Source organism: Lygodium microphyllum, chromosome 12, assembly GCF_053477565.2.
Source record: "Lygodium microphyllum isolate KBCC chromosome 12, Lygodium_microphyllum_v1.1.10, whole genome shotgun sequence".
Taxonomy (NCBI): Eukaryota; Viridiplantae; Streptophyta; class Polypodiopsida; order Schizaeales; family Lygodiaceae; genus Lygodium; species Lygodium microphyllum.
This window is the reverse complement of record NC_141146.1, coordinates 45,832,345-45,859,380: the sequence shown is the minus strand read 5'-3', so window position 1 is coordinate 45,859,380 and position 27,036 is coordinate 45,832,345. Positions and strand designations below refer to the sequence as shown.

At 47.8% G+C, this 27,036-nt stretch overlaps 1 protein-coding gene and 2 pseudogenes across 2 annotated transcripts in view; 2 read left to right on the top strand and 1 right to left on the bottom strand.

The window, feature by feature from the left end:
- The window catches only part of CNX7 (co-factor for nitrate, reductase and xanthine dehydrogenase 7), a 39,163-nt gene that overhangs the window by 762 nt on the left and 11,365 nt on the right, over positions 1-27,036 (bottom strand). The window contains exon 2 of one of the 2 annotated variants that reach the window (XM_087688937.1): positions 80-202. The exons of the other annotated variant lie outside the window; for it this stretch is intronic. The gene's annotated coding sequence lies outside the window, so the exon portion shown is untranslated. The remainder of the gene's footprint in view (positions 1-79; positions 203-27,036) is intronic. 2 annotated transcript variants of the gene reach the window in all.
- Positions 1,422-10,214, top strand: LOC148027712 (uncharacterized; annotated as a pseudogene).
- LOC148027711 (uncharacterized) lies at positions 13,069-25,932 on the top strand (annotated as a pseudogene).

Below are 27,036 nucleotides of genomic sequence, written 5' to 3'. Positions count from 1 at the left end.
TGGTCTTTCTTACTAGAGTGGTTGTGGGAGAGAGAAAAAAACATGAGACGGACAATTACAATGCCGACTACATGCTTACTTTATCTTGCATTTGTGGGAGTGACTGACACACACACTCCCTCGCTTCTTTGTTTTTTGCTTGTGGACGTGACCTGTAGTTGGTTCTAACAGAATTGGACTGCAGAAGGTTGCATGTAGTTTACTGCAAAATATGGACATGATTTCAAGACACATGTGACATAAGTTGCCCTAAGCATTCCATAAAGCCTTTGCACTGTTTCTACCACCCACAGTAAGTAAACAGAAAAATTCTGTGGTGGTTGCAAACTGCAACAAAGACAAAGTTGAGCTCTATTCAAGCCATTATCTTCTTAGTTACAATTTATGTGATTGAAGAGCTGTTTTCCTTCCTTTACCCTAGTAGGCTAGTTCAAATGAAAAGGCCTCTCCAGATCCTTCAGAATATGAGCACTGTATAAAATGAAGATGACGAGATTCCTCAATAAGGGTGACAACCAAGATGACTAAATTTTGTTAAGGATTTGGATTTCGCACTTCTACTTCAGAGTTCTAGGTCCTTTTGGGGTAGTAAACCCAACATAAGCAATCCTAAAACTATTAAAGCAAAGTAAATTTTTTCCCCTTTGTTAATACTCCAGAAATGCTTCATAATGCTTGTGTGTGTTCTTGCAAAGAAGGAATTGACGAGAAGCGTTAGCTTTAGGTAAGTACGATAGTCATTACAACTGTTTTTATTGGTTTTTTAGTGGCTTTTCTCGATTGAAAGTGATTTTATAAACTAGTCGTTCTCGATTGAAGGTTTCTGACACTAGCGTGGTGTTGGTCTCTCTCTCTCCCTCTGCCCCATCTGGCCCGTCACTGCCCTGTCACCCCCCGTCATTGCCCTGTCCGGCCTGCCCCGTCTCTCACCATCCCTTGTCACTGTTGGCCTGCCCCGTCACTACCCCCGTCACCCCCCTGTCACTGCCGACCATCACCCCTCGTCACTGCTGGCCATCATCACCCCCCGTCACGTTAGACATACTGCCGCCCGTCACATCACTGCCCCGCCCACGATCACTGCACATGCCGCCTATTACTGCCGCCACTGCCCCGTCACAATCGTGATCACTGCCGCCTGTCACTGCCGCCTTTGCCCCGTCAGTCCACCATGTCACTTGGCTGAATGTCCAATCACGTCACTGTCAGGAGACCACATCACTGCCTTGGCCCGTCTTTGCCGCGTCACTGTTCCTCCCATACACTGAAATGGTTACCCTCTATTCTGAACTCTAAATCGAGCTCCCCCATAGGCCCAACACAACAAGACGGAGTTCGCCCCCAAAATGGAGAAGGTCCAAATAGAGCAGATGATTACCAATGCCATCAACAAAGTCAAGAAGTATGACAACGGACTGAGCATGGTGAACAAGCAGCTGAATGATAAGATTAAAAAGCTGGAATTGAAGATAGAAGCCCAGGATGGGGAGATTCAATCACTTAGGCAGCTACTGACTGACGTTCAGCTCAGCCCCAAGATAGAGGAAGGAGAAATTCAGCCTAGCATGACTGAGGAGCTCACTCGCATCAAAGAGGAAGTACAACAACTCCAAAAAAAGGAGGAGGAGACGACGAAGGAGGTTGTTTCTTGGGCAGAGATGCTCAAGAAAACCCAACAGCAAGTAGAGGAGGAGGAGCAATGGATTCAAATTGCAAAGAAGGGGAAACACCTAGCACACGCACCTACAACAACCATAATCAATGACACATTGGAGGAGGAACAAAAAAGGAAAATGAGAGCACTCCATGTTCGGGTGACGGGGCTGAAGATGCATGGAAAAGTAGATGAGGACACCAAGGTGCTATACACGTTAATGAATATTAAGAAAGACACACATGTCTCTGCTTGGAGAGTAGGCAAGAAAAGCACAGAAAGGGAGAGCTCAAAAGAGCATGCACTCATTCTCCACTTCCCCACCATGGAGGCTAGGAGAGACTTCCTAGCCCAACACCGTACATTGAAGGGGACCGGTGTGTTTTTGGGTGACGATCTCACACCAACCCAACTAGCCCACATGAGGGAGTGCATGCCAAACATTAAGGCAGCCAAGGAGGAGGGCAAACTCGCCTTCTACAATGGAGGGAGAGTGGTAGTCATGGAGAGGCGCCACAAATGACGGCGTGAGACCTATGGGACCAGCCTTGCAGTGGCAGTCTGGAACTGTAATGGAGCCCTCCGATTGGATGTGGGAGCTTTTGAGGAGACGTTCAGAGGGAGATATATAGTGTTCTACTCAGAGACACATCAGGGGCCACATACCACACTTCCATGGGTGACAAGCTATAGGTGGGAGTCAGCTTGTAGGAAGGAGACACGCACAGACCACAGTAATCGCGGGTCAGGAGGAGTAGCAGTGTTAATCATGGAGAAGCTACAGCAGATGATCCAGGTAGTCCACAGAGATGAGTAGGCCAGATACATGTGGGTGAGAGTGCGGGGTGAGGAACGCACTTTGAATGTTGTCATATGCTATTTCCTCCCTATGACGTCTCAATACGCCCCACCCAAGGGGCAATCACCATATGTGGCTTTGGATGAGGATATTTGGGAGTTCTCGAAGGAGGGAGAGGTTATCTTACTAGGAGACTTTAATGCCAGGACAGCCTCCCATCAGGTGTCTTTCTTTGATGCATCTGAGGAGATGCTACAGGAGCAGGATGTGTCACAGCTACAGCTGGAGAGGACATCTCAGGATATGGAGGAAGTCACCGAATATGGGAGATACCTTGTGGAGATGGGCACAGCACACAGATTGGCCATTCTCAATGGCCTGGCTAGATACTCCCTATCCGGCGCCTTCACATGTTATCCTCATCGACATGGTGCCAGCACAGTAGACTATGTTCTTGCCCCACCAACTCTAATATCTCATGTCCAGGACCTCTCAGTATCCCCATGCCTTCTCGGAGTTGCAGTGGATCATGCCTACCTATCATTCACCATCAACCTCCAATTCACTGACACACTAACCCATCATGCAGCTCACCACCACCCGAGATACCTCTTTTCCAGAGAGACAAAGGATACCTATGAGGCGAAGATCCTTAGACTGTTACATGATGCAGACCCCGACGTTCCATTACAGGATCTGACTCAGCAGTTCAGTGAGGCCCTACACATCACTGCAGGTGTAGTCTTCCCACACTCACGACCCACACGGAGAGCCTCCACCGGGGGGACATCTCAGAACAGCTGGTACGATGATGAGTGCCGTGAGACCAGAGCACGGCTACAGAGCGAGATAGCACCGGGGTCCACTACCCACAGGCAGGCACAGATACTCTTTAGACGCCTCACACCGTGGAAGAAGAGAACATTCTTGGCCCAGCTAGAGCGAGACCTATATCAGTTATTCTTGAGCCAGGACTCTAGAGAGGCTTGGAGGCTTTTCAGAGAGCATTTCCCGACCACACCTATTACGTCCACCGTTGTATGAGAAGTGTTACATTAATAAATGTAACATTATAGGGAGACAAGCGCGAGGGATGACCGTCCGGGGGCTTTGGGCGCCCGTACGGGGTTAAGGGGAGCTTAGGAAGTAAGTAAGTAATACTAAAATAGTAGAACTCACCAGGTAATGACACCTGGTAGAGGGAGTCACGATGGGGTGGCACTGCGAGAACTTCCTAAGGATGGTCGGGGGGAGAGACAGATCTCTCTCGAGCTTGTTTTCCCGGAAGAGAGTTGTTCATCAACAGAAGTCAGAAGACAAATCTAATAATAAACGTAATACTTACCTTGAACCATCTAATACTGGTATCAGAATAGTCGGGCCACGTCCTATTGAAAGGTTTTCGTCCTATCTTCAGCTGCTTCGACCACGCTTAGATTGCAGTTTTCGTCTTCAGCCGCTTCGACCACGATTAGATTGCAGTTTTCGTCTTCAGTCGCTTCGACCACGCTTCCTGCCGAAACGTGATCGGGTCCCGTCCTCAGACGCTTCTGTGTTGGCGACCACAATGGGATGGTTCAAGTCCCCATCTTTAGACACTTCGATCACTTCCGTGTTGGCGACCATGGTGGGACGGTGCAAGTCGGGCGAAGTCCCGCTTCTAGTACAACTTTGGTCACAGATTTGTTCCCACCTGACCTGGCGGGGGGTGTTTAATCACATCCTTACCTTGCATTCCTGCCTGACAGGCCTTATTCCTGCGTAATCTGCACACAATTAGTGCATATTTGAGGAGAGCTACACCATTCTTCGTGCCCCTCTGTAATCAGGAAAGTACCTCGTCTTTGTACGCAAATTTCTTATATTTGCTTTCCAATTCCAGTGTATTAATGGAGGGGAAAGAGAAAGAGGGGGTAACCAAAGGCTCTAGTTCTGGGGACCACCCTATAGTGGATCCCCATGAAACGGAAATACAAGAAGAACAATGGGAAGAATTTTTTGCTACACGAGAACAATTTGATGATCTAACTGCTCAAGTGCAAGCACAGGGGGTTCAAATGGAGTTGCTAACTCAAGCACTCACTGAAATAAAATCCCAATTAGCCTTATTATTAGAAAGGAATAAAGGTAAGGTAGAGACCTCAGATATTCCATCCTCATCGAAAGATCTAGATATGACTATACGAGACCCTAGGGAACCCCACCAAAAGCTGAGGGATAACCCAGTATTAAAGGATATGAAACCCCCTTAGTTTCATGGAGAGGAAAAAGATAGAAATAAAGATACTATCTTTAACTTCCTCCAAAAATGGGAGGATTTGCACAAACTTAAGAATACTCCACCACATCTCCAAGCGCTGGAGAACAGTCTAACCTTGGGGCCAAAGGCATATAAATGGTGGAGAACTTTAAAGAAGGCAAATAAAATACCTGAAACTTGGGCTCAATTTGTATCAGTCTTTTTGAAAGAATTCCTTCTTGAAAATGAAATGGAAAGAAATTAGGAAGATTGGGATTTTGTCAGACAAAAGGGAATACCTTTGTTGACATATCTCGAGGAGTATTGTGAGATAATCCTCAAATTGGAAGGAATAGATGAATTTCAAAAGACAAGAGGATTCATAAGGGGACTAGATAAGGCCTATAAAAAGGAAGTGAAAAGGAGTTCTCCTAAGACGCTTGAAGAGGCAATTAAATTTGCATTAATCAATGAAGATAATACGCGTCCAGGTGCACTCACTAGTCTCACTCATACGGAGCCTAAGACTAGGGAATTTGAAGCCTCAAAATTTGTAGGCAATTCTAAAAGGAAAATGCCATTCCTTAAGGGTAAGAAACAACCCTTTGAAAAGAAACAATATGTAAGGCCAAAGTTAAGTCAAGATGACTTTGATAAGGCCAAAAAAGAAAGGTTGTGTTTCAACTCCCTATCTCCTAACCATGCTGCCTGGAATTGCCCTCAAAGAAAAAAGGGGGAAGATAAAGGAAAGGATAAGGACAAGGGCAAGGGAAAAGAGAAAGAAATCCATGTAGTGCAAACCCTGGAATTAAAGGGGCATGAAAAGTATAAATCTTTAGAGGTCTTGCACAAGGATGTACAACATAGGTGTTGTATGTCAACTTCTATGTGGCAGCCTACTTTTGGGCCACATGATTTAGTTAGAGTGCATGGATTGATAGCGGGAAAGAGGGTTAGAGTCATGATTGATGACTCTGCCACCCACAATTTCATAAATTATGCACTTGTCAAAAAGTTGAAACTTCCCCAACAAAAAAGTGAGCATCAATATGTTGTTCGTATGATGCAAGGTCAGGATAATAAAATATGGGATACAATGGTATCCAATTTGAAAATCGAGATCCAAGGATATAAAGATAAGCGTGATTTCCAAATTATGAATATGGAAAGAGCCGATATTGCTTTAGGGAGGAAGTGGCTATGGAGATTGGAACCATCCTTAAAGCGTAGTTATCATCATAATACACTGGAATTTGAAAGGGATGGTAAGACTTTTGTGATTCAAGGTGAACATGAAGTATCTGATAACCCTTTGATGTGTTCCCTTGAAGTTCAAAAGCTGATAAAGAAGGAAGCTTGTGAGGTATATATGTTATGGTCCCTCCTTGTACAGAACACTTTTACTGTTTGTAATATAAAGCAACAATTTTCTTATGTTTGTGAGTTGAATTTAAATAATAAATTAAGTGGTTTGTTAGATGAATTCAAAGATGTGTTTCCTTCTAATTTACCAAGTGGCCTTCCACCAAATAGGGGTGATGTAAATCACCCAATTGACATAGATAGGGATACACACCCTGTTTCTAAACCACCTTATAAGCTAAGTGAAACACAACACCAAGAAGTCGAAAGACAAATTAAGGATTACCTTGATAAAGGGTTTATACAACCCAGCAATTCACCTTGGGCTTCGCCAATTTTATTGGTAAAGAAAAAAGATGGTTCTATGCGACTTTGTGTTGATTATAGAGCACTTAATAAGATAACGGTGAAGAATAAGTTTCCTATGCCCAGAATGGAAGATCTTTTTGATCAATTACAAGGGGCAAAATTCTTCACAAAGATTGTCTTAAGATCAGGCTATCACCAAGTAAGAATTAAGACCCAGGATGTTCCTAAGACGGCATTTTGTACTAGATACAGGCACTATGATTTTTTGGTGATGCCTTTTGGTCTCACTAATGCACCAGCTACTTTTATGAAGCTGATGAATAGTGTGTTACGGCCCTATCTAGGACACTTTGTAGTAGTCTTCTTGGATGATATCTTGATCTTTAGTAAATCAAGAGAAGAACATTTGAAACACTTACAATTAGTATTCCAATTGTTAAGAACCCATTCTCTTTATGCGAAGAAAACTAAATGTGAATTCTTCGCACAAGAGGTCAAATATTTTGGGCATATTATCTCAAAAGAGGGAATCAAGATGGATCCAAAAAAAGTAAGGGCAATTATTGAGTGGCCATCTCCAAGGAACCTTGAAAAGCTGCAGATCTTCTTAGGTTTATCTGGATTTTATCCTAGATTCATTCAAGATTATGCCAAGTTAGCTGTTCCAATGACGGACCAACTTAAAGGGAAAGGGAAGAGCTTTAATTGGGGAACAGACCAAAATGAAAGTTTTGAAAAACTTAAGGTAGCTATTGCTACAGCTCTAGTACTATTAATTGTAAAGCCAGATGGGCCGAACTTCTCCAAGAGTTCCGACTATGAGATAAGGTATAGAAAAGGAAAGTATAATATAGTGGTTGATGCACTCAGTAGAATGCCCATCATAAATGAATTGAGTTTTACTCAGTTCACTTCCGATTTGCTTGAATCCTTAAAAGGGAAATGCCAGGTTGATCCTGTATATTCCAACATATGGGAAGCAATAGAAAATGGGGATCCAAATGGAAGGGCCTCCACTGAGAAAGGAACATCTGAGGATGTTCAACAAGGAAATGGAGCATCAGGGGTTGCTCAAATGGGATTCAAGTGGAAGAAGTTTACCATTGATAATGGTTATTTACTCTACAAGGGTAGGATATGTGTCCCGAAAGATGAAGAAATAAGGCGCCAGATACTCTTTGAGTGTCATGATATCCCTAGTGCGGGACATCGAGGAGTAAATAAGACTTACAGTCTTATTAAAAGGCAGTTCTATTGGCCTGGAATGATAAAGGCCATCCTTGACTATGTGGTCAAATGTAATAAATGCCAAGTTAATAAAGTTGAAAGATTGAAAATGGGAGGACTTCTCCACCCATTAGAGATTCCTTCGGGAAAATGGGAGAGTATCTCCATGGACTTTATTGTCGCATTACCAAGGACACAAAGGGGGCACGACTCTGTGTGGGTGATTGTGGATAGGTTAACCAAAATGGCTAGATTTATTCCAACTTCAACTGATGTTAAAACACCAGAATTGGCTAGATTGTTCATAGAGAACATATACCGATTATATGGCCTTCCGGCAAATATAGTTTCTGATCGGGATAGAAAATTTAATAGTCAATTTTGGTGTGCTGTATTTAGGAAATTGGATACTAAACTTAGCATGAGCATGGCGGAGCACCCGCAAATAGATGGGCAAACTGAAAGGGTTAACCAAATCCTTGAAGATATGTTGAGAGCATACATAAGTAAGAGACAAACTAATTGGAAAGAGTATTTACCGATAGCAGAGTTTGCATATAATAGTGCCAAACACTCTTCCACTGGATATAGTCCATTTATACTAATGTATGGGTTTCAGCCCAGAGCTCCTCATGCAGTAGGACTACACAAGGAAAAGATTCAAGCAGCAAAGGATTTCTTGGAGGATATGAATAGTATTGTAAATTTTGCTTAAGAAAATATTAAGAAAGCTCAAAATCGAGCTAGAGCTTATGCACATCCTCATCGAAGAGACATCTTCTTTGAGGAAGGAGAATTGGTCTATCTTAAAGTGCCTGAACAAACTAAAACCATGAAAATGGGACAATGTCCAAAACTTTCACCCAAGTATTGTGGTCCTTTCACAATACTTAAAAGGGTCAGAGAACAGGCTTACAAGCTCCAACTACCTACTAGTAGTAAAACACATCCAGTTTTCCATGTAAGCAAGCTAAGAAAGAAGCTGGGTGATATGGATAATCTAATCTTAAATGATAACATTGAGTAGCTAATAGGTGACCAATCTATTCCACACGAACCAGAAAGAATTTTAAGTGTTCTAACAGACTAACGAGGAATACTATTTATCAAGAATATCTGGTGAAATGGAAAGATTGTTCAGAAGAAAGCTCAACATGGGAGCGGGTAAGTACCTTAGGGAAAAGGTTTCCCAATTTACAGTTGGACCTCCCAAGCATCGTTTTCGAGGACGAAACAGATTCTTAAGGGGGAGGAAATGTTACATTAATAAATGTAACATTATGGGGAGACAAGCACGAGGGATGACCATCCGGGGGCTTTGGGCGCCCGTACGGGGTTAAGGGGAGCTTAGGAAGTAAGTAATTAATACTAAAATAGTAAAACTGACCAGGTAATGACACCTGGTAGAGGGAGTCACGACGGGGTGGCACTGCGAGAACTTCCTAAGCGTGGTTGGAGGGAGAGACAGATCTCTCTCGAGCTTGTTTTCCCGGAAGAGAGTTGTTCATCAGCAAAAGTCAGAAGACAGATCTGATAATAAACGTAATACTTACCTTGAACCATCTAATAGGAAGAGTATGCAGCTAGTCTCTATACTGTGGAGTGTCAGCCACCTCTTCCTGACCCACTTGAGCCTTGTCTAAAGACCACCACTTTCTTTACAAAAAGTAGGGTCCAAGAGGTCATTGACAGACTTAGCAGAGGAAAGGCACAAGATCATGATAGACTAGTAGCCGAGCACTTGATCCATGCTAGAGATTTGGTGGTAGGATTCCTAGCTTACATGTTTAACAGAGCCATGTCTGAAGGCCTACCAAAAAGCTAGAGCACGAACACTATTGTGCCTATCCTCAAGTCAAGGGATCCTACTCTACCCAGTAACTATCCGACTATCATGGTTGGGCATACATTGGCTAAGTTAAATGCTTCCATCCTTGAGCATAAGTTAAGTAGGTGGGCAGAGAGGTGGGGTCTTAGAGCACAAGGACAGGTTGGCTTTAGGAGAGGCTTCTCCACATTGGATCACATCCTCACACTCAGAGCGATCATTGAGGAGTGGAGGGCCCATGGCCGACGGACCTACTGCTGCTTTGTGGACTTCCGCAATGCCTTTGAAACAGTACCGAGAGACAGGCTGATACATAGATTCCATGCCATGGGAGTACCGAAAGAGCTCAATTGAGGTATTTTGGCACTGTATGAGAGAGTTGCAGGCAGAGTCCAAACACCTGAGGGCCTTTCCGCACCTATTTACTCCACCATTGGGGTGAAGCAGGAATGCCCCCTCTCTCCGACATTATTTGGCCTGTACATTGATGGGATTGATGATTACATTTCACATGAAGGAGATAAAGGGAGCTCCACTAGCTGGCATTTGGATACCTCTCCTATTGTATGCAGATGGCATTGCATTGATAGCTGACTCTCCAGAGGGTCTACAGAGACACTTGGATGCATTACACTCCTATACTTTGGACAATGGGCTTTCAGTGAACCTTGGTAAAACCAAGGTGATGGTATTTAATACTACACCACAGTGGGTCAGGAGATTAGCACCTAAATTCACATATGGATCGGAGGTTCACACGGCCCACCTTTTCTATGCAAGAGGCAGCAAACACTAGACTGACTCGCCGATACACAGCACTAGGTGGTTTGGAGAGGATATGCTCACAGGTGTAATTCCAAGAACCCCGCACCAAGCTATGGCTCTTCGATACACTAGTCACATCCACACTACTTTATGGAGTACAGATATTGGGGGCCCAGTCTTGACCACCATAGCAAATCAGGGCGCACTTATGACGGATGGAGGTCGATGGAGAAACCCCTAGTGTCCATGATATCCAGGATTATCAGATGTAAGGCCTCAATGCCACATGAGATCATCAGAGCCAAGCTAGCAGCCACACCGATTGTGGTAGAGGCCCTCACCCGATCGGTTACATACATACATAGCCTATGGGACTTACCCACACATAGGTATACACGGTTGGTCCTTGAGTCCTCCAGGCAGCTTGCCAGAGAGGGTGATACTTCATGTTAGTATGCACAAATGTCGGCCTAGTTTGAGCTGCATGGCTTTAGCATGGACAAGTTACCCCCCTTCCAGTACTCCCTTGATGCACCATCTCTTGATCTGAGCAGGTTAGAGATTCGCAAGATCATCAGAATGGATCTTACCCAGTTGGATATCAGGCGAACATGGTTGATGCCAAGGCAGGAGCTAGGGACAAAGATGGCTTTCTACCGTGAGCATTTCCTTCATACTACAGATGATGGATTTATTGCTTGCCCGAGATACATGGACACCCACCTTTTCCATGGGATCGGATGTACTATTCGCAACTTGCACATCTCCTCACATCAGCTAGAGATTGAGACTAGCAGATATAGATCCATCCCATCATAGGAACGCATATACCAGATATGCCAATTAGAGCCAGAGACAGAGGAGTATTATATCTACCGCTGCCCAGCGTATTATGAGGTCCGTGGTCATTTCCACTGTCTTTTTAGAGACAGATTTGGACCACTATCCAAAATCATGGATTTTACCGATCAGCAATGCCTTGGCCTCTTTCTTCTTGAGATATGACGACTTCGTGACATGCGCCTTAGGAGTACAACTAGTCCAGGACACTGAGACCCTCCACAGAGGCAGCACACAGACTTCTTTGCAAAGGAGACTCAGAAGACTTCAATACAGTTACAGCCACAGCCCACACGAGAGCCTCTCTCACCGCCACAGTCCACACACACACAAGGAGTACTGATTGATTGAGCCGTTCAGCTTAGCCGATCCAAACGTCCTAGGCCTCCACACAGACACCGGCGACACCTTCATAGGCGGATACAAGGGATTATTGCTCGGGCTAGAGCTAGGCCCTCCACACCCACATGAGATTGTACCATTTGGAGCTCATTGTTACTAGATAGAGATCTATGTTTTACACATAGCCATAGTTAGTTTCCTTTCTTATTTTGCTTTATGCTACATATTTTTCCCCAGACAGTTGTACCATCATACACATGATTGTAACTCATGGTCTCATAGGTCATTTTGGCCTTTTGTAGACGTTAATATATCATTTCATTTCTCTCTCTCTCTCTCTCTCTCTCTCTCTCTCTCTCTCTCTCTCTCTCTCTCTCTATATATATATATATATATGTGTGTGTGTGTGTGTGTGTGTGTGTGTGTGTGTGTGTGTGTGAAGAGCAAGGTTGGCCCCTTTCACCCACTCTCTTAGTGCCTAGCTGACCTTGTTTTTTGCCTATTTTGTGTGGGACACGAGGAAGAGCGCTGACAATGTCCATGCCTATCTAATGGAGCTGGAGATTCGTATGTTGGACGGCAAGAGCACGACATTGGAGGTCAATCCCTAAGACACCATCGCATACCTCAAGAAGAAGCTACTGCGCACGAGCAATCCCTTCATGCCGTCTCCTCGCTTCCACCTCTTCCTTAGAGCTTTTGACGGGATGCTGGCATGATGGGATGCTGGTGTGATGACTCTCTCGTGTGACGGCTCTCTCTAACGGGATGCTGGCGTGGCGGCTCTCTCTCTCTCTCTCTCTCTCTCTCTCTCTCTCTCTCTCTGTGTGCGGCATGAGCAGTCGTGGCGTGAGCACTTGTGACCTGGCGTAAGGTGATGTACCTGGCGTGATGGAATGCAGCCGTAAGCAGGTCTCTCTCACTCAGTCGTGAGCAGTCATGGTCAGAGAATACAGTCGTTCTCTCTCGCATGCTAGTTTGAATGAATGCAGTCGTGAGCAGGTCTCTCTCACATGCTGGTTATCAAGGAATGCAGTCGTGAGCAGTCTCTCGCACACTGGTTTGAATGAATGCAGCCGTGAGCAGGGAATGCAGTCATGACCAGAGAATGCAGTCGTGAGCAGGCCCCTCTCGCATGCTGGTCTGAATGAATACAGTCGTGAGCAGGGAATGCAGTCGTGGCCAATGTGGACTAGGCAATGATACATTGACTTTGATTTTGATCATGCCCTGGAGTATGCAGTAATGCACTGACTGGGGCTGCAATTTGTATCTCTGCAGTGACTGAAAACAATGTGAAGGCATTGGGGCTCGTAAAAGATTACTGGGCTTGCAAAAGTTCAGTGAGGGGTTAGGGAAAATTTGGAAACTTGCAGGAATCACAGAAATTGCTCTGATTTGAGAGTACAAAGTACAAGCTGAGTGGCTTTGCACAGTGTGTGAGAGATGGAAAATGTAGACAAATGCAAGCATCAAACCATGGAAAATGAATATCTAGGAGACGAATCTGATCAAGAACTAACACAACCATCCATGGAAGCAATGTTCAACACCCCTTCTAAGAACACATGGTACAAGACGTATGGCCATAGGGTCCGTGATTAGACTATCTCCCTAGCATCTGACAGGCATGGAAAGACTTCACGCACCATGAATGAAAAGAAATATGAAGAAATTCATCTCATGATTCGCTCTGAACTACTATGAGACAAGAATTGGAGAAAGAAATACGAGAGCAGGTCAAAGTTGAACTGATAGCAAATCAAAGGGCAGAAATGCAAGACATGCAGATAAAGATTAAGAATGACTTACAGACACAAATGCTATCCGAAATGCACACGCTGAAAACTGAAATGCTGAAAGTGGTAGATGCCTACAAATCTGAAATCTTAGAACTGGGGGAAGAATTGAATACATTCAAGAAAAAAGAAATGAACATGCAAGAAGAACTACAAAAAGAGAAAGAGGCTTTGAAGGCATGTGAAAGGGAGGTTCACTCATGGGTAGAAGTGACAAAGACAACACAGAAGCAGATAGAAAAAGCCAGCCCATGGATTGAGGTAGTAAAAAAGAATAAGGGAACATCAGTGAACAAGACTGAAGTAATGAATGTTACCTTGGAAGTGTGAGAGTGCGCAGTGAAAGAAGAACACGAACACAGAGGAGAGGAGAGAGGAAGCAGAGAATGAAGGAAGAAAATCTGCACTGACTGAGATGAATGCTGAATACACTGGAATGGACAGAACAGTCCCTGCATGCAGCCCGGAGCATCAGTGAGGGAACCAAGACAGACTGGAAGCAGAGGCAGCACCAATGCCGGAGACGGAGACGGAGGGAGGAGTGCTGAACCTGCAGAGCATGAATGAGATGAATGCTGGACTGACTGGGGGGGCAGCTATAAATAGCCCCCAGCCAGAAAACTGGCCGACCAGCTAAACTGGCCGACCTGGCCAGATCTGGTCCGACTGGCCAGATCTGGTCCGACTGGCCAGTTCTGGTCCGACTGCCCAAAATAATGGGCAGTCACCCCAAAAACAGCCCAGATCTGGGCTGTAAAATGCCCAGGGCTACATGCTGACTAAAGCAGACTGAAAACACACTGACAGAGCTCCTCTGTCTCCTGTCAGACTCTGACAGGAGCTCACAACCAGGAGATGATAGACTGAGACTAAATAAGAGCAGGCTAACACCCCCTCTCAACTCCTGGGAGAGACTGAAGACCCAAGAACCGCATGTGATGAAGCAAAGAAGCCTGAGGCAAAGGCTTCGTAAAGAGATCAGCTGCATTGGCCGCCGTAGGACAGTAGACCACCACCAGCTCCGAATCCACGATCCGCTCTCGAACATAGTGATACTGAACCTCAATGTGCTTCGTACGAGCATGAAACACCGGGTTCTTGGCCAGAGCAAGAGCACTCTGGTTATCCACGCGCAGCTCCGTAGGTCCGGTCTGGGAAAAGCCAATCTCCGCGAGTAAGCGACGGAGCCAAACTGCCTCCATAGCGGTCGAACATAGGGCCCGATACTCAGCCTCTGTAGAAGAAAGTGCCACAGTAGGCTGCTTCTTGCTGCTCCAAGAGACAGCACCAGATCCAAGGGTGAAAGCATAACCTGTAGTGGATCGTCGCGAATCCACATCACCAGCCCAATCAAAATCACTCCATCCAGAAAGGGTAATTCCATCTCCATACATGATCCCAAAGGATCGAGTCCCCTGCAAATAGCGAAGAACCCGCAAGGCCGCCTGCCAGTGATCCTGGGTAGGAGTCTGCATAAAGGAAGACAATAAAGCCACCACAAAGGAGATATCCGGCCGAGTGTGAAGCAGCCAGATAAGAGAGCCGACAAGGCACCTGTAACGGGTGGGATCGGTAAGAGGAACTCCAGCTGTCAAAAGCTTGGACTCAGGGTCCATAGGGCATGAGATAGGCCGACACTCAGCCATATCAAACTCCGAAAGAAGCTCGGAGATGTACCTGTGCTGCGAGATAAAAATGCCCTGTGCCATCTGATAGATCTCCAGACCTAGAAAGAAGTGAAGGATCCCTAGATCCGTCATGTCAAACTCCTGCTGTAGAATGGACCGTGTATGCTCCACCTGCTGAGTGTCGCTCCCTGTAATAATAAGATCATCCACATACAAGATGAGGAACACCGAAAGAGAATCCACAACCCGTAAGTAGAGGTTGGGATCATAAGCGGAGCGCGCAAAGCCACTCTGTAGAAAGAAGCGGTCAATCCGCTGGTACCAAGCACGAGGAGCCTGCTTTAGGCCATAAAGAGCCTTCCGCAGCCTGTAGACATGATCCTCCTGCCCCCGCACAAGAAAACCAGGAGGCTGTGAAACATAAATCTCCTCCTCAAGAACGCCATTCAGAAAAGCAGACTTGACGTCCATCTGATAGACAGGCCAACGGTGGTGAGCAGCAAGAGCCAAAAGCACTCGGATGGTGGACATCCTAGCTGTAGGAGCAAAAGTCTCAAAGTAATCCAACCCTGCACGCTGGGCAAAACCCTTGGCAACAAGCCTAGCTTTATGCTTGTCCAAGGAGCCATCTGCAAGATATTTGGTCTTAAAGACCCATTTCACACCAATCACCTTCCGTTTCGCGGGACGCGGTACAAGCTCCCACGTACGGTTTCGCTCGATGGAGTCGAGCTCGGCCTGCATAGCCTGTCTCCAAATATCCTGTGCAAGAGCCTCCTCCACTGTGGAAGGCTCGGAATCCTGAAGAATCTGTGACATAAGAGCATAGTTCACACATAGTGAACTGTCTCGCTGGGCCTGTAAGCGGGCTGATCGACGAGGACCTGTAGAAGAAGCAGGAAAGTGAGTAACACCTGAATCCTGCATGAGCCGGCGATACCATAAAGGAATCCTGAGAGACTCCTTCTGTGAGGGAGACCGGGGGGTCTCCGGAACCTGTAAAGCACCCAAATCGGAGAGGGACTCCCCCTCACCGAGTGAAGGTAAATCCTCCGTATCTGAAGAAGGCTGTATATCCCGTGAAGATCCCGAAGAGGCAGTAGAAGAGCTCGTAGAAGACGAAGGCACATCCACCACAGGGGAAAGGGAAGCCGAAGGAGGAGGAGGAATAGGGGGGGTGCTAAGGGTGATCCTGGAAGGAAGTGAAGGGAGAGAAGGTGGGGGGGGGGGGTCCGTCGATGATGAAGAAACATCGGAAATAGAACCATCAATCGGATCCTCAGAGGCCGAAGCCTCATCAAAGATCACATCCCTGCTCACCTCAACCTGCCGCGTCGTCGGGTCGTAGAGCCGATATCCCTTCGTGGTCGTACTATAACCAACGAAGAGAAGCTTTCTCGACTTAGAGTCGAACTTCGTCTTCCTCTTCTTCTTGTCCATATGGACAAAAGCATCGCACCCAAAGATGCAAAAATGGGACACGGAAGGCTTCTTTCCAAAGAAAGCCTCATATGGAGTCATGTCCTGTAATGCCGAAGTCGGAGAGCGGTTGCGTATATGCACCGCTGTAGCCACCGCCTCACCCCAAAGGAAATGAGGAAGACTCCTATGCTCCAGCATAGATCGGGCCATCTCAATCATGGTCCGATTTGCACGCTCCACCACACCATTCTCTGATGGTGTGTTCGGATGAGAATACTCCACCCGAATACCATGATCCCTGCAAAACTGAGAGAAAAGGTGAGAAGTGAACTCTCCACCGTGATCAGCTCGAACACCACGGACTTTGGAAGTGGTTTGGGTCTCCACAAACACCTGCCACTCACAGAAACGGGAGTACGCCTCACTCTTGTACTCCAAGAAATAAGGCCACACATAACGACTAAAGTCGTCCACAATCAGCATCAAATACTTGGCCTTCCCAAGGGAGGCCGTGCCCATAGGTCCGCAAAGGTCGGTATGAACCAACTCAAGCGGTGAAGTAGCCCTCCTAGAAGCAACCTGCGGGTGAGGCTGCCTGTGCTGCTTGCCCCTCAAGCAGCTAGGGCACAAAGTGTGAAGAGGAGGGAAATCAGGAAGTCCCTCCACCATCTTCCTCCTAGAAGCCCGGCGAAGAGAATCAAGGTTCAAATGACCATACCGAGCATGCCAGAGCAGCCCAAGCTCATGGGAAGTCCGCGCAGCCAAGGCTGTGAGCGTATAAAGCCCACCCTCCTGTGTACCTGTCCAAAGGGCATCACCTGTAGAAGCATTCTCCACTGTGACTGCATCCTGAGTAAAAATGACGCAGGTGCCTAACTGAGTAAGACCATGCACAGATAATAGGTTAAAACCCAAATCAGGCACATAGAGCACTTTGGCGGAGGAAGACCGCCTGTCTAAAAACATAGGTAAAGTTCCCACTCCATGAACAGGAACTGTAGAATTGTCACCAATGGTGACTGTACCCCCTCTGGAACGAAGATCCTGAAGCCAATCCTGACGGAAGGTCATATGTGAAGATGCGCCACTGTCGACGAGCCAAGGCTTCTCCTGAGTGGTAGAAGCTAGGGCAGTGTCTTCCTCAACAAAGAGATGCACAAACGCAGATTCTGTTGTGGCTGGGGCCGCCTTCGAGTCCTTCTCCTTAGGCTTCAAATGGGGATACTTCTGCCAACACTTCTCCTCGGGATGAGTGCCCTTCCCACAATGGGGACACTTGGGCTTCTTCTGTGAGAGTGCGCAGCGAAAGAAGAACACGAACACAGAGGAGAGGAGAGATGAAGCAGAGAATGAAGGAAGAAAATCTGCACTGACTGAGATGAATGCTGAATACACTGGAATGGACAGAACAGTCCCTGCACGCAGCCCGGAGCGTCAGTGAGGGAACCAGGACAGACTGGAAGCAGAGGCAGCACCAATGCCGGAGACGGAGACGGAGGGAGCAGTGCTGAACCTGCAGAGCATGAATGAGATGAATGCTGGACTGACTGGGGGGGCAGCTATAAATAGCCCCCAGCCAGAAAACTGGCCGACCAGCTAAACTGGCCAACCTGGCCAGATCTGGTCCGACTGGCCAGATCTGGTCCGACTGACCAGAACTGGTCCGACTGCCCAAAATAATGGGCAGTCACCCCAAAAACAGCCCAGAACTGGGCTGTAAAATGCCCAGGGCTGCATACATACTAAGGCAGCCTGAAAACACACTGACAGAGCTCCTCTGTCTCCTGTCAGACTCTGACAGGAGCTCACAACCAGGAGATGACAGACTGAGACTAAATAAGAGCAAGCTAACACCCCCTCTCAACTCCTGGGAAAGACTGAAGACCCAAGAACCGCATGTGATGAAGCAAAGAAGCCTGAGGCAAAGGCTTCGTAAAGAGATCAGCTGCATTGGCCGCCGTAGGACAATAGACCACCACCAGCTCCGAATCCACGATCCGCTCGCGAACATAGTGATACTGAACCTCAATGTGCTTCGTACGAGCATGAAACACCGGGTTCTTGGCCAGAGCAAGAGCACTCTGGTTATCCACGCGCAGCTCCGTAGGTCCGGTCTGGGAAAAGCCAATCTCCGCGAGTAAGCGACGGAGCCAAACTGCCTCCATAGCGGTCGAACATAGGGCCCGATACTCGGCCTCTGTAGAAGAAAGTGCCACAGTAGGCTGCTTCTTGCTGCTCCAAGAGACAGCACCAGATCCAAGGGTGAAAGCATAACCTGTAGTGGATCGTCACGAATCCACATCACCTGCCCAATCAGAATCACTCCATCCAGAAAGAGTAATCCCATCTCCATACATGATCCCAAAGGATCGAGTCCCCTGCAAATAGCGAAGAACCCGCAAGGCTGCCTGCCAGTGATCCTGGGTAGGAGTCTGCATAAAGGAAGACAATAAAGCCACCACAAAGGAGATATCCGGCCGAGTGTGAAGTAGCCAGATAAGAGAGCCGACAAGGCACCTGTAACGGGTGGGATCGGTAAGAGGAACGCCAGCTGTCAAAAGCTTGGACTCAGGGTCCATAGGGCATGAGATAGGCCGACACTCAGCCATATCAAACTCCGAAAGAAGCTCGGAGATGTACCTGTGCTGCGAGATAAAAATGCCCTGTGCCATCTGATAGATCTCCAGACCTAGAAAGAAGTGAAGGATCCCTAGATCCGTCATGTCAAACTCCTGCTGTAGAATGGACCGTGTATGCTCCACCTGCTGAGTGTCGCTCCCTGTAATAATAAGATCATCCACATACAAGATGAGGAACACCGAAAGAGAATCCACAACCCGTAAGTAGAGGTTGGGATCATAAGCGGAGCGCGCAAAGCCACTCTGTAGAAAGAAGTGGTCAATCCGCTGGTACCAAGCACGAGGAGCCTGCTTTAGGCCATAAAGAGCCTTCCGCAGCCTGTAGACATGATCCTCCTTCCCCTGCACAAGAAAACCAGGAGGCTGTGAAACATAAATCTCCTCCTCAAGAACGCCATTCAGAAAAGCAGACTTGACGTCCATCTGATAGACAGGCCAACGGTGGTGAGCAGCAAGAGCCAAAAGCACTCGGATGGTGGACATCCTAGCTGTAGGAGCAAAAGTCTCAAAGTAATCCAACCCTGCACGCTGGGCAAAACCCTTGGCAACAAGCCTAGCTTTATGCTTGTCCAAGGAGCCATCTGCAAGATATTTGGTCTTAAAGACCCATTTCACACCAATCACCTTCCGTTTCGCGGGACGCGGAACAAGCTCCCACGTATGGTTTCGCTCGATGGAGTCGAGCTCGGCCTGCATAGCCTGTCTCCAAATATCCTGTGCAAGAGCCTCCTCCACAGTGGAAGGCTCGGAATCCTGAAGAATCTGTGACATAAGAGCATAGTTCACACATAGTGAACTGTCCCGCTGGGCCTGTAAACGGGCTGATCGACGAGGACCTGTAGAAGAAACAGGAAAGTGAGTAACACTTGAATCCTGCATGAGCCGGCGATACCATAAAGGAATCCTGAGAGACTCCTTCTGTGAGAGAACCCGGGGGGTCTCCGGAACCTGTAAAGCACCCGAATCGGAGAGGGACTCCCCCTCACCGAGTGAAGGTAAATCCTCCGCATCTGAAGAAGGCTGTGTATCCCGTGAAGATCCCGAAGAGGCGGTAGAAGAGCTCGTAGAAGACGAAGGCACATCCACCAAAGGGGTAAGGGAAGCCGAAGGAGGAGGAGGAATAGGGGGGGTGCTAAGGGTGATCCTGGAAGGAAGTGAAGGGAGAGAAGGTGGGGGGGGGTCCGTCGATGACGAAGAAACATCGGAAATCGAACCATCAATCGGATCCTCAGAGGCCAAAGCCTCATCAAAGATCACATCCCTGCTCACCTCAACCTGCCGCGTCGTCGGGTCGTAGAGCCGATATCCCTTCGTGGTCGTACTATAACCAACGAAGATAAGCTTTCTCGACTTAGAGTCGAACTTCGTCTTCCTCTTCTTCTTGTCCACATGGACAAAAGCATCGCACCCAAAGATGCGAAAATGGGACACGGAAGGCTTCTTTCCAAAGAAAGCCTCATATGGAGTCATGTCCTGTAACGCCGAAGTCGGAGAGCGGTTGCGTATATGCACCGCTGTAGCCACCGCCTCACCCCAAAGGAAATGAGGAAGACTCCTATGCTCCAGCATAGATCGGGCCATCTCAATCATGGTCCGATTCGCACGCTCCACCACACCATTCTCTGATGGTGTGTTCGGATGGGAATACTCCACCCGAATACCATGATCCCTGCAAAACTGAGAGAAAAGGTGAGAAGTGAACTCTCCACCGTGATCAGCTCGAACACCACGGACTTTGGAGGTTGTTTGGGTCTCCACAAACACCTGCCACTCACAGAAACGGGAATACGCCTCGCTCTTGTACTCCAAGAAATAAGGCCACACATAACGACTAAAGTCGTCCACAATCAGCATCAAATACTTGGCCTTCCCAAGGGAGGCCGTGCCCATAGGTCCGCAAAGGTCGGTATGAACCAACTCAAGCGGTGAAGTAGCCCTCCTAGAAGCAACCTGCGGGTGAGGCTGCCTGTGCTGCTTGCCCCTCAAGCAGCTAGGGCACAAAGTGTAAAGAGGAGGGAAATCAGGAAGTCCCTCCACCATCTTCCTCCTAGAAGCCCGGCGAAGTGAATCAAGGTTCAAATGACCATACCGAGCATGCCAGAGTAGCCCAAGCTCCTGGGAAGTCCGCGCAGCCAAGGCTGTGAGCGTATAAAGCCCACCCTCCTGTGTACCTGTCCAAAGGGCATCACCTGTAGAAGCATCCTCCACTGTGACTGCATCCTAAGTAAAAATAACTCGGGTACCTAACTGAGTAAGACCATGCACAGATAATAGGTTAAAACCCAAATCAGGTACATAGAGCACTTTGGCGGAGGAAGACCGCCTGTCTGAAAACATAGGTAAAGTCCCCACTCCATGAACAGGAACTGTAGAATTGTCACCAATGGTGACTGTACCCCCTCTGGAACGAAGATCCTGAAGCCAATCCTGACGAAAGGTCATATGTGAAGATGCGCCACTGTCGACGAGCCAAGGCTTCTCCTGAGTGGTAGAAGCTAGGGCAGTGTCTTCCTCAACAAAGAGATGCACAAACGCAGATTCTGTTGTGGCTGGGGCCACCTTCGAGTCCTTCTCCTTAGGCTTCAAATGGGGATACTTCTGCCAACACTTCTCCTCGGGATGAGTGCCCTTCCCACAATGGGGACACTTGGGCTTCTTCTCCTTCGCATCCTTCTTATCTTCCTCCTTCTTGTCCTTGGGCTTCTCCTTCTTTTGTTTCTTCTTCTTGCCACCACCTGTGGCAGCCGTAAATGCCTTGGTGGAGCCACTGGCTCCCACCTCTTTGAGTCGCTCGTCATGCTCCAAGACAAGCGGGGAAAGCTCCTCCCATAGGAGAGTCTCACGGGTTCTCGTAGTGATGAGGCTGGTGTAGAAGACATCATAGCGGGGTGATGGCAGCTGAGTCAACAGAATCATCACCATATCCTCAGACGATATCAGACGACCAAGAGAGGCGAGCTCGCCTCGCATATCCTCCATCTTCGTGATGTGCTCCTTCATGGAAGAAGAACCATCAAGACTGAGCATCCGCAACTTCTTCTCCAGGGAAATCTTGTGGGCAAATGTCTTGTGCTGATACAAAGACGCATGCTTTGTCCATACTTCCGCCGCGGTCTTTAACCTGTGAACATGTACAAGAACAGAATCATGGAGACTCATAAAAAGAAAGGAACGGGCTTGAGAATTGAGCCTATCCCATAAGGCTGCACGGTCCATAGAGGTGCCAGCGGACGAATCCACGGGGGGTCGGTCAATGGGCGAAGAAACAAGATCCCACAGATCAAAGGTATCAAGGATGCAAGCCACCTTGCATGACCATAGGGAATAGTTGGAACCATCCAACTTGTCTTCCTTCGGAAAGGAAGGGAGAATCGGCACCTGGATAGAGGGAATCAAGGAAGGCATCCGCACAGTAGATGCAGTCTTCACTGAAGAAACCTTCGCAGTAGATGGAACCCTCTGAGATGCATGGACTGAAGAAGGACGAGTGCGAGGAGGGTCATCCCGTTGTCGAACTTCACGATAGTCCCGCCTCCGCTCAGAGGAATGATGAGAAAGAAGCTCATCCTCTGAGTCTTCAAAGCCTGAAAACTGGTAAGACATCTTCCAATCTGCAAAATACCAAAGAAAGTTGTGCCGCTGACGAAATAGAACCAACAGTGTGTTCACCAACCACCAAGATGCAGGCAGAAAGTGCCTACAGCCACCTGGATCTACAAAACGCAAATAGATCTGATGGCGAACACCAGAAACGAGACCACCAGCACCGGGAACTTGCCCAGGCAGAGGTCGCCTGCAGGATAGGAGCAGCCAGGGTAGAAGCGACCTGCAAAACAGCAAAACGCAGGCTGTTGGAGGGTCGCCCTGCAGCAGAGGAGGTCGCCTGGCAGCAAACGCAGGGTTGCTGCGTCACTGGATGACGTGGCAGCCCCTGTGTACAGCAAACGCAGGCTGTACAGCCTTCTGATGCAGTCGCCTGGCTGGTGTAGACCTGTTGGCAGCCTCCTGAAGGAATCGCCTGGCTGTTGTGGGACTGTGAACAGCAGTAGTAAGGTATTTCTCGCGTCCTCCGTGCTCTCAATCAGGCGATGATACCATGTGAGAGTGCGCAGCGAAAGAAGAACACGAACACAGAGGAGAGGAGAGATGAAGCAGAGAATGAAGGAAGAAAATCTGCACTGACTGAGATGAATGCTGAATACACTGGAATGGACAGAACAGTCCCTGCACGCAGCCCGGAGCGTCAGTGAGGGAACCAGGACAGACTGGAAGCAGAGGCAGCACCAATGCCGGAGACGGAGACGGAGGGAGCAGTGCTGAACCTGCAGAGCATGAATGAGATGAATGCTGGACTGACTGGGGGGGCAGCTATAAATAGCCCCCAGCCAGAAAACTGGCCGACCAGCTAAACTGGCCGACCTGGCCAGATCTGGTCCGACTGGCCAGATCTGGTCCGACTGGCCAGTTCTGGTCCGACTGACCAGAACTGGTCCGACTGCCCAAAATAATGGGCAGTCACCCCAAAAACAGCCCAGAACTGGGCTGTAAAATGCCCAGGGCTGCATACATACTAAGGCAGCCTGAAAACACACTGACAGAGCTCCTCTGTCTCCTGTCAGACTCTGACAGGAGCTCACAACCAAGAGATGACAGACTGAGACTAAATAAGAGCAGGCTAACATCTTCTCCTTCGCATCCTTCTTATCTTCCTCCTTCTTGTCCTTGGACTTCTCCTTCTTTTGTTTCTTCTTCTTGCCACCACTTGTGGCAGCCGTAAATGCCTTGGTGGAGCCACTGGCTCCCACCTCTTTGAGTCGCTCGTCATGCTCCAAGACAAGCGGGGAAAGCTCCTCCCATAGGAGAGTCTCACGGGTTCTCGTAGTGATGAGGCTGGTGTAGAAGACATCATAGCGGGGTGATGGCAGCTGAGTCAACAGAATCATCGCCATATCCTCAGACGATATCAGACGACCAAGAGAGGCGAGCTCGCCTCGCATATCCTCCATCTTCGTGATGTGCTCCTTCATGGAAGAAGAGCCATCAAGACTGAGCATCCGCAACTTCTTCTCCACGGAAATCTTGTGGGCAAATGTCTTGTGCTGATACAAAGACGCAAGCTTTGTCCATACTTCCGCCGCGGTCTTTAACCTGTGAACATGTACAAGAACAGAATCATGGAGACTCATAAAAAGAAAGAAACGGGCTCGAGAGTTGAGCCTATCCCATAAGGCTGCACGGTCCATTGAGGTGCCATCGGACGAATCCACGGGGGGTCGGTCGATGGGCGAAGAAACAAGATCCCATAGATCAAAGGTATCAAGAATGCAAGCCACCTTGCATGACCATAGGGAATAGTTGGAACCATCCAACTTGTCTTCCTTCGGAAAGGAAGGGAGAATCGGCACCTGTATAGAGGGGATCAAGGAAGGCATCCGCACAGTTGATGCAGTCTTCACTGAAGAAACCTTCGCAGGAGATGGAACCCTCTGGGATGCATGGACTGAAGAAGGACGAGTGCGAGGAGGGTCATCCCGTTGTCGAACTTCACGATAGTCCCGCCTCCGCTCAGAGGAATGATGAGAAAGAAGCTCATCCTCTGAGTCTTCAAAGCCTGAAAACTGATAAGACATCTTCCAATCTGCAAAATACCAAAGAAAGTTGTGCCGCTGACGAAATAGGACCAACAGTGTGGTCACCAACCACCAAGATGCAGGCAGAGAGTGCCTACAGCCACCTGGATCTGCAAAACGCAAATAGATCTGATGGTGAACACCAGAATCGAGACCACCAGCACCGGGAACTTGCCCAGACAGAGGTCGCCTGCAGGATAGGAGCAGCCAGGGTAGAAGTGACCTGCAAAACAACAAAACGCAAGCTGTAGGAGGGTCGCCCTGCAGCAGAGGAGGTCGCCTGGCAGCAAACGCAGGGTTGCTGCGTCACTGGATGACATGGCAGCCCCTGTGTACAGCAAACGCAGGCTGTACAGCCTTCTGATGCAGTCGCCTGGCTGGAATAGACCTGTTGGCAGCCTCCTGAAGGAATCGCCTGGCTGTTGTGGAACTGTGGACAGCAGCAGTAAGGTATTTCTCTCGTCCTCCGTGCTCTCAATCAGGCGATGATACCATGTGAGAGTGCGCAGCGAAAGAAGAACACGAACACAGAGGAGAGGAGAGAGGAAGCAGAGAATGAAGGAAGAAAATCTGCACTGACTGAGATGAATGCTGAATACACTGGAATGGACAGAACAGTCCCTGCACGCAGCCCGGAGCGTCAGTGAGGGAACCAGGACAGACTGGAAGCAGAGGCAGTACCAATGCCGGAGACGGAGATGGAGGGAGGAGTGCTGAACCTGCAGAGCATGAATGAGATGAATGCTGGACTGACTGGGGGGGCAGCTATAAATAGCCCCCAGCCAGAAAACTGGCCGACCAGCTAAACTGGCCGACCTGGCCAGATCTGGTCCGACTGGCCAGTTCTGGTCCGACTGACCAGAACTGGTCCGACTGCCCAAAATAATGGGCAGTCACCCCAAAAACAGCCCAAATCTGGGCTATAAAATGCCCAGGGCTACATGCTGACTAAAGCAGACTGAAAACACACTGACAGAGCTCCTCTGTCTCCTGTCAGACTCTGACAGGAGCTCACAACCAGGAGATGACAGACTGAGACTAAATAAGAGCAGGCTAACAGGAAGAAGAGGCTAGAAGACAAGCTAGGGTTTTACATGTACGGGTAGTAGGATGGGAGGAGAAGAGCAATCCACAGGAAGATGCTAAGACACTTGCTGACAAAATTGGGGCTTCGGACGTACCTATCGTCAGTGCTTGGAGAGTGGGGAAAGAGGACTTAAGTCCAAGGCTCTAATTCTTCCCTTTGGGGACAGAGAGAAAAGAAAGGCCTTCCTCTCCAAGAGGAGAGTCCTCAAGGGTGAGAAGATTTATTTGGATGAGGACCTTACCCCAACACAAATAGCGCATCGCAAAGAACACATGCCCAAGGTATTGGAGGCTCGCAAAGAGGGAAAGTGGGCTGTTTATAGGGATGGACAAGTCATCATCACTAACAAAAGGACTCCATGATGGTACGAGGTCTATGAGACACTCTGGATGTCAATATGGAATTGTAATTGAGCCCTAGGATTGGATGCTGGTTACTTTGAAGATAGCTTCCGAAACATAGATATAGCAATGTACACAAAATCACACTAATGTAAAGGTAGCCAGCTACCAAACGTACGGGGATACAGGTGGGAAAGTGCATTTTGTCCAGCAGTTAGAAAACCAGGAAACACTAGGGGTTCTGGAGGTGTGGCCATACTATACCGGGAAGACCTCAAAGGGATAGTGCAAGTAATGAAAAGAGATGATGATGCACAATATTTATGGATTAGGATATATGCAAGAAGACCACGGGATATATTCATCGCAATATGCTACTTTCCTCGTGCAAATTCTACCTATGCCACACGAGATGGATTCCCCTTTGATGTACTTAATGAGGATATCATGAGATATGCTAGCATTGGGGACATAAATTAATAGGAGATTTCAATGCACGCACTGGAGATAGACAGAGTGACTTTTATATGCATGATAATGCTGTGTTCAAAGAGATCGACATAGATGAAATAGGCCTACGCAGGAGAGCCTAGGATAAAGAGGTGAGTACCTATGGGACACACCTATTGACTTTGGGAAGTGCACATAGACTGGCCATCTTTAATGGTCTGCCACAATGGCCAGGATCTGACAATTTGACATGTTGGAATCACAAAGGAGAGGCAAGTACTGTGGACTACTTGATAGGCTTACCAGCATTGATAAAAAACATCCAAAACTTTAAGATATCTAAGAGACCAATTGGCATAGCAGCAAATCATGCTATTTTGACATTCATGCTCTCTTCTGTACATATGAAACATGAAACACCTTGCCTCCCTAAACATCCCAAATACTACTTTACAGAAGACACCTCACACATCTGCAATATTTCTCTGCAGACCAGTTTACATACATTGGACTTGAGTAGATCGTTGAAAGAATGTACAAGGGATTTAGCAAAGGCCATACATGGATCAGCCATGTATGCATTCCCACACATCTTGCCCCGATGTAGACCCACACAATCTACTGCTCCCCAAAATAGCTGGTATGATAATGAGTGTAGAGTCACCCAAGCTCACT